At 45.3% G+C, this 13,858-nt stretch overlaps 1 pseudogene; it reads right to left on the bottom strand.

Annotated features, from left to right (window-relative positions):
* Positions 1-7,662: 7,662 nt before the first annotated feature.
* LOC123821170 lies at positions 7,663-8,715 on the bottom strand (annotated as a pseudogene).
* Between the last annotated feature and the right edge of the window lie 5,143 nt (positions 8,716-13,858).

The raw sequence follows: 13,858 nt of genomic DNA, 5'->3' as shown, positions 1-13,858 counted from the left end.
AACAAATCTTCCAAGCAAATGGACAGGAAAAAAAAGTCAGGGTAGCAATACTCATATCAGACAAAATAGACTTCCAAAAAAGGTCCATAAAGAGAGACCCAGAAGGTCACTTCATAATTCTCAAGGGAAGAATCCACCAAGAAGACATAAATATTGTAAATATATATGCACCCAACATAGGAGCACCCAAATACATAAAGAAAATCTTAGAGGACTTCAAGAAAGATATGGACAGCAACACAATTATAGTGGGGGATTTTAACACCCCACTATCAAAAATGGACAGATATTCCAAACAAAATATCAACAAAGATATTGTGGCATTGAACAATACCCTTGATGAAATGGACTTTACTGATATATACAGAGCCCTCCATCTAAAAGAAGCTAAATAAACATTCTTTTCAAATGTACACGGAACATTCTCAAAGATTGACCACATGATAGGACACAAAACAAGCCTCAAGAATTTCAAGAAAATTGAAATCATACCAAGCATTTTCTCAGACCACAAGGAACTGAAGCTAGAAACCAACCCGAAGGAAAAAACCCCAAAACACTCAAAATCATGGAAATTAAATAGCATGCTATTAAACAATGAATGGGTCAAGAATGATATTAGGGAAGAAATCAAAAGGTTTCTGGAAACAAGTGAAAATGAACTCACAACAACCCAAAACTTATGGGACACAGCCAAGGCAGTCCTGAGAGAGAAGTTCATAGTGATACAGGCCCACCTAAAAAAGTTCGAAAAATTCCAAACAAACAACCTAACCCTACGTCTACAAGAACTCGAGGAACAACAACAAAGACAGCCCAGAGCAAGCAGAAGGAAGGAACTAACCAAGATCAGAGCAGAATTAAATGACATAGAAACTAAAAGCACAATTCTAAGGATCCATGAATCCAAGAGCTGGTTCTTTGAAAAGATAAACAAAATCAACAACCCTTTAAGCAGACTCATCAAGAAAAAAAGAAAGAAGACCCAAATAAACACAATCAGAAATGAAAGGGGAGAGATTACAACAGATGCCACAGAAATACAAAGGATTATAAGAAATTACTACAAAGAACTGTATGCCAAGAAATTTGAAAACCTAGGTGAAGTGGACAAATTTCTAGAAAAATATAATATTCCAAAACTCAATGAAAAAGAAGCAGAAAGCCTGAACAGACCAATAACAACAAAAGAAATTGAAGCAGTAATCAAAAACTCCCAACACACAAAAGCCCTGGGCCAGATTGTTTCACAGGAGAATTCTACAAAGCATTTAAGAAAGAGCTAACCCCTATCCTTCACAAACTATTCCAAAAAAATCCACAAAGATGGGAGACTCCCAAAATAATTCCAAAACCAGATAAAGACACAACAAAGAAAAAAACTTCAGGCCAATATCACTGATGAACATTGACGGTAAAATCCTCAACAAAATACTGGCAAACCGCATCCAACAATACATTAAAAAGATCATACACCATGACCAAGTGGGATTCATTCCAGGGATGCAAGAATGGTACAATATTCGCAAATCAGTAAATGTAATACATCACATAAACAAAAGCAAAGACAAAAACCACATGATCATATCAATAGATGGGGGGAAAGCATTTGACAAGGTACAGCACCCATTTATGATAAAAACACTCGGCAAAGTGGGAATAGAGGGAGCATTCCTCAACATAATAAAGGCCATATATGAGAGACCTACAGCCAACATCATACTCAATGGGCAAAAATGAAAGTCTTTTCCACTAAGATCAGGAACAAGACAAGGCTATCCACTTTCACCACTTCTATTCAATATAGTACTGGAAGTTTTAGCCACAGCAATCAGACAAGAAAAAGAAATAAAAGACATCCAAATCAGAAAGGAGGAAACAAAACTGTCACTCTTTGCAGATGACATGATAGTGTACATAGAAAATCCTATAGACCCCACCAAAAAACTGCTTGACCTAATAAATGAATTGGGCAAAACAGTGGGATACAAAGTCAATATCCAGAAATCAAAGGCATTTATGTACACCAACAATGAAACAGCAGAAGCAGAAATCAAGAAAAAAATCCCATTTGAAATAGGAAAAAGAAAAATAAAATATCTAGGAATAAACCTAACCAAAGAGGTAAAAGACCTGTATTCAGAAAACTACATAGCACTCAGGAAAGAAATCAAAGACGACACAAACAAATGGAAACATATACCATGTTCATGGCTTGGAAGAATTAATATCATCAAAATGTCCATACTACCCAAAGCAATTTACACATTCAATTCAATTCCTATTAAAGTACTAATGGCGTATTTCAGAGACATAGAACAAACACTTCAAAATTTTATATGGAATCATAAACGACCCTGAATAGCTGCTGCAATTTTGAGAAAAAAGAGTAAAGTCGGAGGGATCACAATACCTGACTCTAAACTATACTACAAGGCCACTGTAATCAAAACAGCCTGGTACTGGCATAAAAACAGGCATATGGACCAATGGAACAGAACAGAGAGCCCAGAAATAAACCCAAGTCTCTATGGTCAATTAATATTTGACAAAGGAGGCAGCAACATAAAATAGAGTAAAAATAGCCTCTTCAACAAATGGTGTTGGGAGAACTGGACAGCCACATGCAAAAAAATGAAACTTGAGTACCAACTTACACCATATACAAAAATAAATTCAAGGTGGATAAAAGACTTAAATATAAAATGTGACAGCATTAAAGTCCTAGAGGAGAATGTAGGTAGGAAAATCTCAGGTATTTCATGCAGAAACTTTTTTACTGACTTGTCCCCTAGAGCAAGGGACAGAAAGGAAAGAATAAACAAATGGGACCTCATCAAAATTAAAAGTTTCTGCACAGCTAAAGAAAACAGTATCAAAATTAAAAGAGAACCAACTGTATGGGAAAAGATATTTGCCAATGATAACTCAGACAAGAGTTTAATCTCCAAAATATATAAAGAACTTACAAGACTGCACTCTAAGAAGACAAGGAATCCAATTAAAAAATGGGCAAAGGACTTGAACAGACACTTCTCCAAGGACACATGAAACGATGTTCAATATCGCTAGCTGTCAGAGATATGAAAATTAGAACCACAATGAGATACCACTTCACACCAGACAGAATGGCCATCATAAACAAAGCAACAAACAACAAGTGTTGGAGAGGTTGTGGAGAAAAGGGGTCCCTAGTGCACTGCTGGTGGGACTGCAGACTGGTACAACCACTATGGAAAGCAGTATGGAACTTCCTCAGAAAACTAAAAATGGATCTGCCTTTTGACCCAACAATTCCACTGCTGGGACTCTATCCTAAGAATACTAAAACACCAATCCAAAAGAACCTTTGCACCCCGATGTTCATAGCAGCACAATTTACAATAGCTAGATGCTGGAAGCAACCTAGATGCCCATCAGTAAATGAATGGATCAAAAAACTATGGTACATTTACACAATGGAATTCTATGCAGCAGAAAGAAAGAAGGAGCTCCTACCCTTTGCAACAGCTTGGATAGAGCTGGAAAGCATTATGCTAAGCTGAAACAAGCCAGGCAGTGAAAGACAAATACCATATGATCTCACCTTTAACAGGAACCTAAACAACAAAACAAAGAAACAAGCAAAATATAACCAAAGACACTGAAATAGAGGACAGGCTGACAGTGACCACAGGGGAGAGAAGAGGGAATTTCAGGGGACAATGGGAAGGGTTTACATGAACAAATTTAAGGGACACATGTACAAAAACTAGGGGGAGGGTGGTAATGGGAAGGAAGTGGGGAGGGTTGGGAGGATGGGCTGGATTGGGAGTAAAAGCGAGAAAACTGTACTTGAACAATGATTAAAATAAAATTAAAAAAAATTTTCAGTCTGTTAATCAGTTCCACAATCACAATATCTACTTTTTGTTATCCTTGCAAATGGTTCTTTGGGACACAATGTTGCTTGAGGACTAGTTCAAAGGTTATTTTGCCCTGTTTTAACATCCCAAAGGTTGGAGCATAGGATGTGCTAGGCAGTTCCTCTGGCATGGCAGCTCCGACTCCATTTTAAAGTGGACTGTGTGTGTGTGTGTGTGTGTGTGTGTGTGTGTGTGTGTGTGTGTGTGTCTCCCAAGCACAACTGGTGGACTGGGGAGCAAGCACACTGAGGTGGTTCGTGCTGAGTAGTCTCCTGGGCAGAGAGTAAAATGGAGTCAGGAGAAGAGTGGACCTGGCAGGGCAAACAGAAGACACCAGCCAGTACATGATTCAATTACGACTAATTCCTCCATTCAATACACATTTTTTAACATCTGTGATGTGCTAGCTATGTCTGAACATGGCAGACAAGTTCCTGTCCTCATGGAACATTCAGTAGGTTAAGGGATTGGGTGTGACATCAGGGCTATTGGGTCCAACGTTGGAATGGACATTTAGTTTGGAGTATCTGCTCAGCCTGACCTCCCTCTGCCCTCAGCGTGCATCTCATCACATGGTCAAGTGGGCCAGGTCCAAAGGTTGCCACACCTGTGCCCCTTTTCCTACTTATGACCAGGGTACACCCACTCCCCTGCATGGCAGGGCTTTATTTGAGAAACTTATGCCACCGGTAAAGACAGGGATGCGTTCTGAGAAATGTGCCATTAGGTGACTTCATCATTGCACCAACACCAGAGAGCGCCCTTCCCTAAGCCTAGGCGGTACAGCCCACCACACACCCGGGCTCTGCGGCAGAGCCTATTGCTCCTAGGCCTGTACGGCTTGCTTCTGTACTGAACACTGTAGGCAACTGTAACACAAGGGTAAGTAGTTGTATATCCAAACATGGAGAAGGCACAGTAAAAATATGGCATACATGATAAAGAGCGGCATGCCTGTACAGGCACGTGTCATGAACAAAGCCCGCAGGGCCAGCGGCGCCCCAGGTGGGCAGTGAGCGAGGGCGAGGGGCTGTGGAGGCCCAGGGCTCTGCTGTACTCTGTGCTGCTGCTGACTTCCTGAGCACCGTGCACTTGGGCTGCACTAAAATTTTTATTAATTTTTTCTTCAACAATAAATTGGTCTTAGTTTATTATAAACTTTGTACTTTATAAACTTTTAAGTGGTTTTTTACTTTTTGACCCTTTTGTGATAACATGTAGCTTAAAATATGAACATATTGAACAGCTACACAAAAATATTTCTTTATATCCTTATTCTACATCAGTAGCTATGAGTAATGTGCTGCACAAACTTATGAGGTCGATGGTGTCACTAGGTGATAGGAACTTTTCAGCTCCATTATAATCTTGTGGGACTACTGTCACAGGTACAGGCGGTTGCCGACTGAGGCATTGTTATGTGGTGCACGACTGTAGTTTCCTGGCTGTGGGGCCTGACCCCTGGCCCAGAAGCAAGGAGCTCTGGGCCCCCGAGCCTCGGAGGTGGCCTTGCGCTCAGAGAGCACCTGCAGCAACAGATTCCTGATCGGTGTTTAAGGCATGAATGAGAAATGGTTTTATGTGCTCATGAAACATTGTGCTCTTTCTTTCTACTTTGCTCACGTTCCCTGTTTACCCTTTTCCCCATAACTTGCCGTGCCTTTTGCCCAAGTCTCACATCCCCCGGGACGCCCTCATGGTCTCCAGTGCACAGCAGCCCCGGCCTTCCGTCCTGATGATGGCCTCACAGTTGTCTTCTGTGTGCACCACAGGGGTCACCTTGGTCAGCTGTGAGCTGGACTTCAAATCCAGGAGTGAGTTTCAGGGCCATATCTTACATCTCCTCCGTGTTTCCAATTGGCCACTGCCCAGCCGCAGTGTCGGTGACATGAAAACAGTGACAATAGCCATAATGGGCAGTCTTGGAACACACACTCCAAAGGACACACGGAGCCCCTGACTTGGATTAACATTTAATTTTCACAACAACCCCATGAAGCTGTAGCATGGCATTTTCATTTAATGGATGTGTAAACAGGTTCAGAGAGGTTTTCAGTAACTGGTCAAACATCCCACAGCCGGTAAGCAGTGGAGCCTGGCCTTGAACCCAGGCCGTCTGGTTCCAATCCTGCTATCCTAGCCCAATTATGGCTATCTCTGCATCTCTACTTTTTGTCTTTCTCCTTCCTACTGAGCATCTAGAACAGATCTGGGCACATAGAAGGTGCTTAATAAATGCGTATAGGTCGGTTGTTAGATGAGGTACACATGAATGATCAATGCTCATGAAACTCTGGTGTTTCTATTAGCACCACAGCACAGGAAGGCCTTTGTAGCCAGAACTCACCCATAGGAGCCAGCATGTCACCCTCCAATAGCCCGGCAGCTCCTCTGTCTCCCAGACTGTGGAACTGGCTGGGTTTCCAGCCATCCCAGACCACTGCTCCTGACAAGCACCCTTTACTTCCAGAGCAGAAACAACGTGCAGAAAGCCCAGGTCCCTCTCTCAAGCGCTCTGAATCAGAGAAATGGGGGCCCATAAAGTTCAGTTATGAAGTGTCATGGTGTCTGAGACAACTGCTTCTTTATTGCGTAAGCACACACCAGAAATCTGTTCATTTCTGGGCAGGGCTAATGGAAAAAGAGAAAGATTTTCCATGTATTTATTATGTGAAACATAACATACGGGGGTATGTACGACGATATGTAATTAGACATAAAACAAGCCAGACTTGAGGAATTGCCAAAAATCTGTGGCAGAATAATGAAACTGCTTTACAGGGCCTTGAGTGGTATCATTTCTTTCACAGTCCGTCACTGTAATCGACTGTCCCGGTAACCTGCTGAGTGGAGAGCTTGCTGTGGAAACTCAGAGCTGGGGTTCGCTCGGGGGGATGCCTGGCTAGGCACCATACTTGATTAATTCCTGTGTCCTTTCCAAGGCAAGGATATATGCATCTTGAGGTCCTGGCAGCAAGGGAACTGGATAGAGAAGGAGAGGTGTGGAGGGGATGAGGCCCATTTCAGACAGGGGGTGATGGAAGTGAGTCCCCTGATTTCCCCAGCTGGGTTGGGCTGGGCTGTCACCTTCCATAACACACCAGCTGGGCCCATGAGGGACAGCGGCAGCTTCTAGTTTTGGCTCTGCTGGCATTTTGCTTTGTGACCTTCCCTAAACCACTGGAATTTCCTGGGCCTCAGTTCCCTCCTATGCAGAACGGGGAATGTGATCCATCCAAGACACCTGTGCACAGCGACACGTGCCAGGTGACTGGTGACGACAGTGTGGGGAAGATCTTGCTGTCCTGGCCCTTACAAGATAACCCATCTAGCATATCATTTATCACCACAGGCTGATTTCAAGTTTTTCATGAAAAAATGCCAGAACGGATCCTTGTGTTTTTGAAAATGTACAATGTTTTATAAGCTGCATACATTTCAACAACAAAGTTGGAGGGGCACAGATTTGGTTATTTAGATTACTAAAAATATTTATTACAAGGAGATTGCTTTTCTTATATTAAAAAGGAAACATGTGACTGGAAATATTTAGAGACTGGAAACTGGATTAAACCAATTCCTAGGTCCTTATCAAAATAAGGTACCATTCAAGGAAAAGATACTTTGGAACTTAAAATTAGGGAAGCCTATACACAATTTAAATGGAAGGGAAAGAGAAAAAAAAACAAACTGACTAAAATAAAGTCAGAATTATCATTTACATTTTGCAGTCTGTAAGTAAGCACAGAAAACAGTACTATTTAATATATTTCTCCATGAACTTTTGTGAAGTCCAGATCACAGCACATCCCTGATAAACCTTCTGTCTTCTTTCTGATTGTCTGCACCTTTTGCACAATTCTTCAGAGCAACGTCATCACCCCGCTGTTGGACTTCAAGGTTGGCCTGGGGCTGGGATGGGCCAGTGAGATTAAGGAGAGGGTTTCCATTCAGAATGTTTTCCATGTGAATCCTTCCTTCTTCAGCTTTATGTTGTCATTCCTTCCTGGCCTGCTCTTCTGCTCTTTCTTTTTCAGTTTTCTCCAATTCTGCAAGAAGAGCTGCAGCATCACCACCGTCGCTCTCCTCTTCAAAATCTTCATCTTCCTCACCGGTTCAAGAGGATCGCCTGCATGAAGGTTGGCAGCGGGAATCCAGTCTAACCGAGGTTCCTTTGATGTGAAGAGGAGGTTCTATGTTCTGGGGCTGGATGACCTGTGTTTTTTTCCCTCCTGCAGCAGCTCTCTCTTCCAACTCTCTTCTGGAAGCCGTGTGTCTGAACCTCTTTGGGGCATCCTGTGTGGTCTGTCTATATATTATCTTTGTTTGAGAGGGCAGCTCTACCTGAATGTTGCTTTGAGAATTGGCTCAAATCACCTGTTCCTTTTCTTCTCCACCCTTTGCAGGTTGCAAAGCTGACCGAGCTGCTGTGGTCGTCTTGTATGGTTGGCCGAGGTCCGACGCAGCAACCTCCGGTGATCACACAGACACCATTACAACTCTGGGGTTGTAGCGTACATGTACACCTGGCACTCAGCAGGTATGCAAACTTTTCTTTGTCCTTGCCAAATAGGCCATCTTTCCTTTCTGAAGTTCTCACACATCTCTCCCCAACGCTTCCTTTTCCTCTGCAACTGCCCTCCTTCAGTCTCTCCGTATTTCTTCCCGAAACCATTACAACAGCTTCTAACTGTGGTCTGGGCAGGTGAGTCTTCTCTCTTCATCTTTGCATCCCCATCCCACATCCTCTCTCCATCTTTCTCTGTCCTGCTCCATGTCCCCAGAAACTGACCTCTGCAGTCTCTTCCATGGGGACTTTCTTGCTAGAAGCTCTGCCCACTGCCCTTGGGAAGCCCCAGGGAATGTGACAGGGGTTCTTCTTGCTCCATTCCTGCTCTGGGCCATGTCCTGTCAGTGGTCGCCAAAGGCCTGCACTTTCTGCTCTCACAAGGTCTAGTGATGTAATTGCCTGCCCTAGCCCCTCAGGCCAATGATGGTGACGGCTTCCCGCTGCTGGACGTGCCTGGGGCCTCTTCATCTCTCACTAGTCCCACCCTCCCCTCCACAGGCAAGGGGCTTGTTCACTCACTCATCGACTGAGCTTCCGGAGTTGCACGGTTTGCTGCCAGAATCCTCAGTGCACGTGCTATTCCTGCTTCCAGTCTTGCCCCTTCCCTGCTTCTGTTGACTGCACATGATTCCAGATTCCTGAAGCTGATTTCTGACTGTCTCTCCTATCCTGGTTACGCTTGCCTCTCCATCATCTTCACTCAGTGTAAAGGCGTGTTTCCAACCCTTCACCACTTGGCCAATGTTCTGTCCTCTGATCTGCCTCTTTCCTCTGTTGCCTACCATCCCTGACAGAGCCAGCCGCTCCCTTTCCCCAGATCTCCACGGCTCCACATCCTACCTGTCCTTGAAGGCTCAGCTGAAATGTCACCTCCGTAAAACCCCTCATTCCAGCTGGAAGCAGTCTTCACTTCATCTCAAATCCCCAGGGATGTTATCTGTTTCTCCCTTGGTCACTTATCACTTCCCCAACTTATATTAGAATAATTTATGTACAAGCCACGTCTTCCCTTCTGGGCTGGGTCTCATCCATCCTGCCATGACTGTGTGGCCTGGTTAGGAAACCTGTGTGTTCTGGAGACAGCCACCCAGCTTCAAAGCTTGGCTCTGCTGCTTTTTAGCCATAGGAAGTTGGGGTATTATGTTACTTCTCAGAGTCTCACATTGCTCATCATAAAATGGAGGGGGGTGGGAACTGTGACACCTGTCTCATAGGCTTTTTTGAGGATTACATGAATTAGTACATAGAGAACACACTTAGAAGGGGGTCTGGCACATAGCAAGTGCTTCATAAATGTCAGATCTCTTAGCTTTCTCATCTTATTGTAACTGTAAGTGGCACATGGATAATTAATTCCATGTGCTGCCGGAGATACTATGAAAGCAGATGGAATGATAGAATCAAGCCTTAAAAACTTCCTCATCAGAATGGTTTTCCTACATTGACCATGTAAAAGAATGTAACCATTTCCAAAGCTAGATTCCTGTCCAGCCCTGTCACTAAAACAGTGGGCAAACTAGTGCCTGGAGCCGTTGGGGGACTTGCCCCAGGCCACACAGTGAGTGACCAGAGATGGGCTTGACCACAGCTTTCTTATTGCAACCATTTTCCTCCTATGCTTGTTACTGAAAAATTAGTTTTAAAACTTCTAAGCTCCAAGGGAAGGTGACTCCCGTGGGAGCAGCCTGGCGAGTGGGGTCCCGCAATGGACGAGGGGCAAGGACCCATGGCCTTGGGGTTCCCTGGGACTCACTGGGCCTTCTTATAATTTGAGGTGGAATTCAAGGGTCTACAAACCCTGCCTCATGTTTGCCTCCTGGAACTTCACATCCTGCTCTGGGGACCAGTTTACCCTCTGAGTAAATCTCAAAACATTGGTATTTTAGGGAAGGGCTGACATAAAGTTGATGAAAGAAACAGTCGGTGAGACAGGCCAGTCTGAAGACTGAAAATAGATCTGATCTGATGACATTTGGGCAACTATTGACCTCGTCATGGATCCCAAAGCCCTCGGCTGGGTGGACAAGATTAAGCAAGAACATTTCAGAAAGAGTGCTCTCGTGCCTCAGCCACCAGGACTGTGGGGGTTATTCCTGTCCTTGTGGAGGCGGACTCAGGGGAGAGGAGCCCCATGGGGACAGCACACAGATAGGGCCTGTTATGAAGCCCATTTGGCCACTAACACTGATGCCTCACAAACCAGCTGTGGTGGGCGACACTCTCATTTCTTGGAACTTGACTCCACCTGTCATGGCACCTGTGTGGCAGGGTCTGGGAGGGAGACTGGTGATGCGGGTCCGGTCCAGGCAGAGAGAAGATGGAGGTGGCCTTGGATCTGGGGGCGGTGTGGATGTTGGAGCCAGGTTGGGCCTCTCACCTGGCCTCTGAGATCTCTGGAAAGTCTCCTTAACCCACCAAGGGTCAGCTTTCCTCATCTTTAAGAGAGGACATTAATACCTGCTCCAACTTCCTCAGAGTTATTGGGGGAAGGTAAAAAGACCGGAGATGGAGCAGTAGAAAAGGTAGCAGTCTGAGTCACCTGAGAGAGGTAAATTCAAGTCCTGGTTCTACCACTGAGCACTGTGTGTCCTCGAGAAACAGAAAACCTTGGTTTCATTGTCTTCATCTTTATAAGGGGGTCACTGTGCGGACCAAACAGTGATGCATATGAAGGACAGCACAGCACCTGTTCGTGTCATCACTAGCAAGACACAATGCCAGGCACAAAGTAAAAGCTCATTAAAGGACACCTGAATGGACAATGTATGGAAAGTTCCTTGGAAATTACACAGATCCACATAGAAGCAGGACTATTACTATCATAGACCAGGCAGTGGGGCCTTTTGGGTAGCATGAAGTGTTTTCTGCACCTGGGAGACCTTCTCGTTGCCTTTTTAGCACCTTGGATTGGAGCTCAGCTTGGCCTAGAAAATCCATGCAATTGACTTCCCCCAAGAGTGGGAAGGGCCCAGCTGGGATATGAGTTTCTAATCAGGGATTAACCTGTGGTCCAACCTTAGGTCTCTGTCCAGAATGTTCAGTGGTCAGGACACTAAGGATATGATAGCCACGAAGCTCCAGCTGTAGACTGGAGCAGTGGGAGGCTCTTTCCTTTCCTTTTTTTTCTTTTTTCTTTTCCTTTCTTCTCTCTTTTTTTTCTCTCTCTCTCCCCTCCCTTTATTTCTTCCTCACATGAGGATATGTTTTTTAATTGATTTTAGAGAGAGAGGAAGGGAGAGAGAGAGAGAAAGAGAAACATCAGTGTGAGGGAAAAACATCGATCAGCTGCCTGCCATAGACAACTCTACCAGGAATGGAGCCTGTAACCTTTTGGTGCATGAGATAACACTCCGACCAACCGAGCCACCCAGCCAGGGCAGTGGAGGGCTTCTTCAAGGATAGAGTAATTTCTCTGGGAGCAGAGGTATAGGAATCAGGAGGAGGGTCCCTTTGGCTAAGGTAGGCTGGCTGTCTCTTGGTGTGCTCCCCCAGCCCTGGCTGCCAGGCTGAGCTGGCTGTGAGGGAGGCACAGATGGAGCTTGATGCTCCATCTCTGTTCTCCCAGCCCTGTTCCCCTTTCCCCTCCCCTAGAACCAAGCTTTTCAACTTCCAAACACCAGGCTTGTCTACATGGAGAGGATGGAGTCAGTGGGAGGAGCTGAGAGAACTTAATGAGGCAAATATGTTAAATAATGAGTCCCAAGAACTAACCCCCCCACCCCCCCCCAGTGACTACCATTCCCCAGGCCACATACACATATGCTTGTGGATATGATACACACAGATCCACAGACTTACTTTGAACAAATATTTATTAAACTTCTATGGGGCCCTGGGAAGGGAAAATTGAATCCAGTTCTGTCCTCAGGGAGTTCACAGTCCCGGGCAAACTGGGGAGAATTGCCTTAAATAATGTGGTAGTCTGTGCTCTCCCTTCTGTGTGCAAAGCCAAGGGAGTTCTGGAGAGAGACATTTATTCTGCTGTAGGGGCCTGGGAGTGCTTCAGATAAGAGGTGCCACTTGAGCTGGAGGATGCTGGAGAATGAGTGAGAGTTTTCCAGGTGGGGAAGACAGAAATCTAGTCAGATGCTTCTGTACACACTGATTCCCCCACCCTGTCCTGGTTGGCCCCAGTGTCCCAGGTCTGTGATCCCTGGGTACTTTGCATGTTTCTGCCACCGTGAGCCACTAGAGGCTGGGATCATGTCTTTGTTCCTGTATCATGTCTAACACATAGAAGATTTTCAATAAGCTGAGTAAATCGTACATAAAGGAGGAGAAGACATATGTGGCAGAGACCGGCAGGTACAAAGGCAAGGAAGAGTGGAAACGAAGGGGAGTTGAGGCGTTTGTCTGGACAGAACACAAACAGAGGCACACAGGGACAGGACAGACACGACCAAAAACAGCACCTGTCACGAACTCTCCCTATTAAAGAACTTTTCTTAGACTGAGCAATGAATAGCTATTGTTCGCACATCCTCCCAAATGCCTGCCCTGTCTCCCGCCCTGGAGAAGATAAGACGACCAGTGTTGGCGGAGGAATTGCTCAAGGTCAGGAGCCGCGCCCAGTTTCTCCACTGTCACTGGCTACAGCTTACAGCCTACGGCCTGGCGAATACCGGCACGCACCCTGGCTGGGGAACACTTTGCAAATGTGGTTCCCATTAAGGTGCCAGTGAAGAAATTGAGGAGATTCGCATGGTAAAGTCAGGCCAGATGTGAATAGATTGACAAAGGTCTCAAACAACGGAACAAGCCCGACCGCTCTGACATGCCCGAAGGGTCTGAACATGTCTAGGGCTCCCTCCCTTGGTGTGGGTGTGGGTAGGGGTCACTGGGAGGACTCTGGCTCTTCCGTGTTCTCAAAGAATATAAAGTCACACCGTCAAATTGCAAATGCCTCACCAATCTGGACACAAATAGCAGCCCACTTCTCCCCATGAGAAACAGGTCACTGATAATAGTATTCTGCTTAGGGCGATGAGAAAGATAACGCTAGCCCGTGCTCACTATCCATGTAAGGCAAGCCCAAAAGGCAGGGTTGCAGAGTGGCTGAGCGCACGCCCCGCCAGCTTGGACTCTGTGGCCCTGCCACTTGCTAGACTTGGGAGCTTTGGTGAGGATTAGGTGAGGCTCCTAAGGCCGTACACAGCCCTGGAACAGAGCCTGGCTCAAAGTAACTGTGCAATAAGACTTAACTATCGTTAGTATTCTTGCTAAAAATCTCAAAACAAATCCAAGATATAAGTAGGAGAATCACCTCATTTTGGAAATGAATAAACCAGAGTTCAGAAAAGTTCATTAACATGTGCCAAGATCACACAGCTGGAACCAGCAGAGCCGAGAGCCTTGAGCCCAGGCAGGCTGACCCAGGAGCCCT

The sequence above is a fragment of the Phyllostomus hastatus genome, unplaced genomic scaffold (genome assembly GCF_019186645.2).
Source record: "Phyllostomus hastatus isolate PE091 unplaced genomic scaffold, TTU_PhHast_1.1 phas_contig_38, whole genome shotgun sequence".
NCBI lineage: Eukaryota > Metazoa > Chordata > Mammalia > Chiroptera > Phyllostomidae > Phyllostomus > Phyllostomus hastatus.
This window is presented reverse-complemented; position numbering and strand designations above follow the sequence as displayed.